This window comes from Berghia stephanieae, chromosome 2, assembly GCF_034508935.2.
Source record: "Berghia stephanieae isolate SIO BIC M18660-M18661 chromosome 2, UCSD_Bste_1.3, whole genome shotgun sequence".
Classification (NCBI taxonomy): domain Eukaryota; kingdom Metazoa; phylum Mollusca; class Gastropoda; order Nudibranchia; family Aeolidiidae; genus Berghia; species Berghia stephanieae.
The window spans coordinates 16,942,880-16,950,379 of NC_088361.1; the positions used below are offsets into that span (position 1 = coordinate 16,942,880).

A 7,500-nucleotide genomic window follows, 5' to 3' on the forward strand; every position below is an offset into this window, starting at 1 on the left:
TTTAATAATTTCTGAAAAATTAGGGATTATTTTAATCGATCGATCTGAAAAGAAAAAAGCAAACTTATGTGACCACATTGGTCAGTTTTAAGAACAAGTGGACTATCTTGCATTATAAAACAAGTTTGGCTAAATTATTCGGACGCCATTTATTTGTATATTATTATGTGAGACCACTTTTGTTTTGGGATCATTAGTTTTTTTTTTTATTATTAAGATCTAAAATTATTATACGAAACACTATTAGACTTTAGAAACAAAAACAATAATAATAATAAAAAAATAACAAAAGAAAAAAAACAACCAAACAAAAAATCCCCCAAAATTTAGGAATTTATATAGCGCAATATACGTGATTAATTAACGTGCTCAAAGTGCTTTACAAGGAATCCCTAGCCATCAGCAACATTTAACATGTAAGACGAGGCATGACGTCTGTTAGGCGATATTACAGGGTTTTTTACCCCCGACTGACAAGGCTGTTTACTCAATTTACTTCCGAGTACGGCGAGAGAATGTGAGTGAAGAGTCTTTTCCAATGACTCGATTATGCGCCGCCCAGAGCTGGAATATAACTCCCATCTTTCTACTCCCAAGGTGAGTGTCCTACCACAAGACCAAATAAATAATAACGTGAAGTGGACTGTAAGCTTCAATTTAATTACAAAAACAGATCAAACGAACGTTTCGGGTTTCCCCTTTATCAACAAAACAGGATGAATGAAACACGACAGATAAATGAGATGATGTGGTAGTGGCGTAGTTAAGATGAATAAAATCAATTTTTTTCACGTTATTATTTATTTCTTCCAGCTTCGAGCAGCAACATTTACACTACACAAGACCAGATAACCGCAAGACATATGAGATTTCTTCTATTTAAAAATCATTTATTTTAAAATGGACCAGTTAACTGCCGTACTGTGGAAAAGCACGTATTAAAAAATTTTGACAGAAAATTCGTCCTTCAAATATTGATCGATCTAAAAGTCCCTCATCTTGGCAAAAAAATCTCAAATTATGGACTTCGCGAAGTGAGATTGATGAACGAAACTTGCTTCGACTTTAATTGGATTCAGTAGTCTGATGTCACGCCACCCGGCAACGGCGGCCATCTTGGTTCTAAACAAAGAAACTCATTACTTTTTATTCTTCATGCTGGCTAGAACTTTTCATATGCCTTGTGATCAGAATGTGTAAAAGTCAAAACATGATCAAATTTATGTGTTTTTTCCCTCTAGATACGCTTTTATGCTCGCCGGGGAAATATTTCATACGGGCGTCCGCCATTGTTCCGATAGTTTAGAGCCAGTGTTACTAAGTTACCATGCGTCATTAGGAAGGAAGTGACGTTACGACTATTGAAGAGTATTCTCTCCTTACCGGCCATTTTCCGGATTGTCCAAAAAACTTCACACCCAACCTATACAAAAATAGATATATATTTCACACAAACACAAAATCTGTTAATTCTTGCTATTCATATATATATATATATTTTGTCTGCTAAACGAGCTCCTCAACACAATGTTAATATACTTTAACTATAGCAAACATTTTTGTTCAAATATTATGATGTACAAAAGAAATCAGATGAGAAAAATTTTGGCTACATCGTAACGAATGTGACGATTTTCCTATGGGTGGTAAGGAGGGGGGGGGGGGGGGGTTAAACCAAAAAAGAGAAGTGAGAGAAAGTTAACTTTCAGAAAATCCCAAAGTTTGAGAGTTTTTTGACAAGATAGGAGGGTCATGCGGCTATGTGGTCTTGTAGTATGACACTCGCTTTCGGATCGGAGGATCCTGGGTTCGAGCCTCGCTCCGCGCATAGTTGAGTCCTTTGAAAAGACTCTTTACTCTCATTCTCTCACCGTACTCAGGTGCAAAATGAGTACCTGGCTGTTAACAGCGTTGTCTTTGTCGGAAAAAAATTGTAATATCGTCTAACAGGCGTCATTTCTTGTTCTACATGTTAAATGTTGCCGTTGGCTTGGGACCCCTTGTAGAGCGCTCTGAGCACCTTCAGTGCATATTGCGAGATATAATTTTTAAAATGGTTAATTTTTTTGTTATTATATGAGAGTCATTTTATTCAATCTATCTTTGAAGCGATAAATAATAAAAGGAAAATATATGGAAGCTCCAATTGATTATGGTGAATAACAATGGCCATTTTCACATTTTTCTTTTTCGTCTTTAGTGTTTCATTCCTCGTGTTTAATTGATAAAGGGGAAAACCGAAACGTCCACATTATCTGTCTTTGTTGATTAGATCAAAGCTTCCATTTATCAAAGTGAATAACAGCGGCCATTTTCACATATTTCATTCGTCTTTAGTGTTGCATGTATCGTGTTTTATTGATAAAGGGGAAACCCGAAACGTTGATTGTATCAAAGCTTCCATTTCTTATCCTATTGCTTTTCATTTATTTGATCTTCAAGTAGCAACAATTTCATTATAATATTTGAAGGATGAGTTTTCTGGTCAAACCTTTTAAAAATGTGTTGTTTTATTTGTTAGAGTATGGAATTATAGATAGATGACTTTTAGTGACCAGTTTTCGAGTCCTGTCTCAATATAGTGGTTATTATAATTTAGTATGCAGAATCGTCTTTAGTGTTTCATTCATCGTTTTTTATTGATAAAGGGGAAATCCGAAACGTCCACATAATCTGTCTTCGTTGATTATATCGAAGCGCCCATTTCATTTGTTATTACTTTTCATTTCTTTGAGCTTCAAGCAACAACATTGTCATTTTATTTGAAGGATGAGATTATTGGTCAAATTGTGTTGTTTTGTTAGAGGACGGAATTACAGATGACTTTTAGAGACCAGTTATTCACGTCCTGTCACCACTATGTAGCGGTTATTATAATAATTTAGTACGTGGTATCACATAATTGCACCTATTATTACCGAGACATAATGTGGCGTTTCCACGTCATGTTTCTGTGTCCTCTTTTCGGCGCTGTGTTCGTTGTCCCTGCAATAACACAAAATGTCTTTGACCTCGCCACCATAATAGCTAATTTCTAATCCCATTTTTTTTTTGGTTGGGATCCTTTTCGGTTTCCGTCTAAAAAGCCGTCGATAGTCGTCGGTTTTTGGACGTGTGAGTTAGTTGTGTCGGTGTTGACTGGTGGTGACTGGTGACTGATTCCAGTAGCCGGCAGTCGCTAATGTCATCGTCGGTGCCAGTTAGTTAGTTGTGAGGTGGCGGTCGTAGTTAGTAGTGGTAGCTATCGGTGCAGCTGCTGCTTATACTAGTTTTGTAGTGAGTGGTGTGGTTCGAATTTTTTGGTCATTTGAGTTGACAATTTGGCTGTATTTGTTGTGTCGTTATCGCCATGGTCTAGAACTGTTGACGGATTGTGCGACATGTAAGTTTTTTATTTATTAATTAATAATGCCTTTTTGATAAATAATGTGAATTCCTATGGTTTTATTAGACATAAATCCGTGCCTTGTTCTTTGAGACAGCTCTTCTTCCTCTTCTTCTTCTTCTTCTTCTTCTTCTTCTTCTTCTTCTTCTTCTTCTTCTTCTTCTTCTTCTTCTTCTTCTTCTTCTTCTTCTTCTTCTTCTTCTTCTCTTCTTCTTCTTCTTCTTCTTCTTCTTCTTCTTCTTCTTCTTCTTCTTCTTCTTCTTCTTCTTCTTCTTCTTCTTCTTATACTACTACTACTACTACTACTACTACTACTACTACTACTACTACTACTACTACTACTACTACTACTACTTACTACTACTACTACTACTACTACTACTACTACTACTTACTACTACTACTACTACTACTACTACTACTACTACTACTACTACTACTACTACTACTACTACTACTACTACTGCTACTACTACTATGACTTCACCTGCCACTACAACTAGCACTGCTTTTATTAGGCCTACCATTCTACATCAATCACGCCACCAATATCATATTACAATTTACAAACACTGCAATAAATCACCAACTGGCTTTGTAATAAATGGAATATTATTTCACTGATACATACATTGGTCATTTTCTTCGTAAGTCTATCAAAATAAATCAATTGTTCAAAAACAAACTTAAAAACATTTAAAAAAAGATTAAGTAAAATACCCCACCCCCCAAAAAATCAAAACAAAAAAACCAAAAAAAAACCAACGAAAACAAAAAACAAAACAAACAAAAACAAAACAACAAAAACCAAAGCAAAAATCCAGCTACTAGCTACAAACAAATATGTTATGAAGTCAAAGTAGTAACGTGGAACCTTTCAGTAAACCCTTTTTATTTATTTATTTTTGATACCAATATTTCTGTCAATGATTATCTTCACTGCTATGGATTAAAATCTTATACGTACTAGAAGAACCCAAAGGCTTCTTCAGCTGTATATCATTTTATTTATATGAATATATAATATTATTAGTACGGTTGGCTCTTCCACCGTGAATGAAAACATCTATTATATACTAGTTGCTTTGGCACTCTTCCAGGGACAGACCGTTACCTTTACTGTCGTCTATTGAAAAGAAAAGAAAAGAAAGAATAAAAGGATATTATTGAAAATAGATTATTCTTATAAGGGCATTGATCTATATGTATGCATATAGCCTATAGAGAATCGAAAATAAACGTCATAATAACAACACGACAGACTTGTGAATGCCAAATGGAAGGATAGTTTGACGTAATTTATACAATGTCTTGTTTATCGGCGCAATCGTTTTTTTTGTTTTGTTTTTTTTTGTTACTAACTCCATGTTGTTTTATCGATTTATTGTGATTTATACATGACATTATAGACGTCTAATATTTGTTATTCTGCGGCAATGTGGTCTTTTGGAATGACACTCGCTTTCGGATTGCAAGGTCCTGGGTTCGAGCGTTATCTTTGTCGGAAAAAAAATTATAATATCGTCTAGCAAGAGTCATGTCTCGTTCTACATGTTACGTGTTGCAGTTGGTCAGGGATCCTTTGTAAAGCGATTTGAGCACGTTTAGCGGATTTAGCTCTATGTAAAATCTCAATGTATTATAATATGTACGCTTATTTGTCTCTTTATTCATTTAGTCTTCTTCTTTTGTTTCACTTCTCCACCTCTGTTTATCACACAACGTTTTCTCTCCATTAACTCCATGCAGATATATCGATTCATTGTGATTTATACAAAAATGTTGTTATAATATTATGTACGTTTAGTGGCTGTTGCACCTTATAAAATCTCAAGGTATTAAAATATGTACTATGTATTATTTGTCTCTTTATTCATTTTGTCTTCTTCTTTTTCTTCACTTCTCCACCCCCACCTTTGTTTATCGCACTATTTCTTTCACTAACTCCTTGTTGTATTGACTTGTTTGATTTATACAGAATTATACATGGTATTATACCTACGCTTGTAACTGTACTCATTTAGTCTTCTTCTTATTCTTCTCTGTTCCTCCTCCTGCCCCTCCTCCTATTCCTCCTCCTCCTCCTCCTTCTTCTTCTTCTTCTTCTTCTTCTTCTTCTTCTCCTCCTCCTCCTCCTCCTCCTTCGAGGAGTGTCATTCCAAAAGACCACATTGCCGCAGAATAACAAATATTAGACGTCTATAATGTCATGTATAAATCACAATAAATCGATCCTTCTTCTTCTTCTTCTTCTTCTTCTTCTTCTTCTTCTTCTTCTTCTTCTTCTTCTTCTTCTTCTTTTTCTTCTCCTCCTCCTCCTCCTCTCCTCCTCCTCTCTCTTCTTCTTCTCTTCTTTCTTCTCTTCTTCTTCTTCTTCTTCTTCTCTTCTTCTTTTCTTTCTCTTCTTCTTCTTCTTCTTCTTCTTCTTCTTCTTCTTCTTCTTCTTCTTCTTCTTCTTCTTCTTCTTCTTCTTCTTCTTCTTCTTCTTCTTCTTCTTCTTCTTCTCTTCTTCTTCTTCTTCTTCTCTCTTACTTACTTCATCTTCTTACTATATTACTACTACTACTATACTACTACTACTACTACTTACTACTACTACTACTACTACTACTACTACTACTACTACTACTACTACTACTACTACTACTACTACTCTATACTACTACTACTACTACTACTACTACTACTACTACTACTACTACTACTACTACTACTACTATACTACTACACCTACTACACTACTACTACTACTACTACTACTACTACTACTACTACTACTACTACTACTACTACTTACTACTACTACTATTACTCCTCCTCCTCCTCCTCCTCTACTACTACTACTACTACTACTACTACTACTACTACTACTACTACTACTACTACTACTACTACTACTACTACTACTACTTCTACTACTATACTACTTCCTCCTCCTCCACCTCTTCCTCCTCCTTCTTCTGCCCTACTTCTTTTCCAACTCTCCCTAGCCTCCCTTACTATTACCACAACCACCACATTCTTGTGAATGTAAATAAAACCGTTGAACATATAGACACATCTACATCCCCATTTCATTATTCCCGGATTGTGTTCAAAATATATATCAAAGTACCCGAACCACTGCCACAGCCATTCATGCAATATGACCTAATAATAGATATCATCTTGTTTTACCTCACTGTCCCAATTTTCTCCATACCGTCCATTTTCAATATTTTCCACAAAACTTCAAACAACAACCATCACAAAACTGAATTCGTACTCAAACACAAAAGCAATAAGTTCTTGCTAAATACCATTCTTCAAAAAAAAAAAAAAAAAAAAAAGGAAAGTTGTCATTTCGAGCCACTAGGCCCATGAAGCCGGGGTTTATCCGGGTTTCTATAGCGTGAAATAGCAATTGATAGCTAACCTTTGGATAGGACACTAGTCTATTGCAAAGTACTTTCCACTAGATCAAACAGACCCAGCTACCCAATCACTGCTGTTTGGACAGGGGGGAGGAGGTGGTCAGAAAATATCTCGATGCTCCCGGAATCGATCTTGGTCCCTTTGCTTGAGAAGCAAGTGCTCTACCAACTGAACTATTGGGACTCCCAAAACAATGTTAAATATATATAACTATAACAAAAATAAATCATAAATGTTCATGATGTACAAAAAAGATCAGAATGAGAATTGGCTGTATCGAATCAAATATGACGATTTTTATATGGTTGGTAAGGACAGTGTTAAAAAAAAGTGATAGGTAATCAAGGTTTAAAATAAATAGACAACCGATTATAACAATAAACAAAGTAAAGTTGAAAATATAGAGAAAAGTACATGAAATAGTTTTAAAAAATTGTTCGTTCCCAAAGTTACGCCACGCCACTTCTAGGACTCGTTCGAATACATAATAGGACCAAAATGTACTTATATATATATATATATATATATATATATATATATATATATATATATATATATATATATATATATATAACAGTTCAAGTATAATTATGATCTTCTACAATATTGTTTCAAGCGTTAGCTTTCATCAGGAGAGATGAGAGCTAACGCTTGAAACAATTAATGTTTATTTTGATTATTTCAAAGGTAATTACAACTCT

At 34.9% G+C, this 7,500-nt stretch overlaps 1 protein-coding gene across 3 annotated transcripts in view; it reads left to right on the plus strand.

Moving 5' to 3' along the window:
• Positions 1 to 3,182: 3,182 nt before the first annotated feature.
• Positions 3,183 to 7,500, plus strand: part of LOC144964411 (sodium/calcium exchanger 2-like) — a 142,247-nt gene continuing 137,929 nt past the window's right edge. For all 3 annotated transcript variants that reach the window (XM_078898631.1, XM_078898633.1, XM_078898634.1), the window contains exon 1: positions 3,183 to 3,382. The gene's annotated coding sequence lies outside the window, so the exon portion shown is untranslated. The remainder of the gene's footprint in view (positions 3,383 to 7,500) is intronic.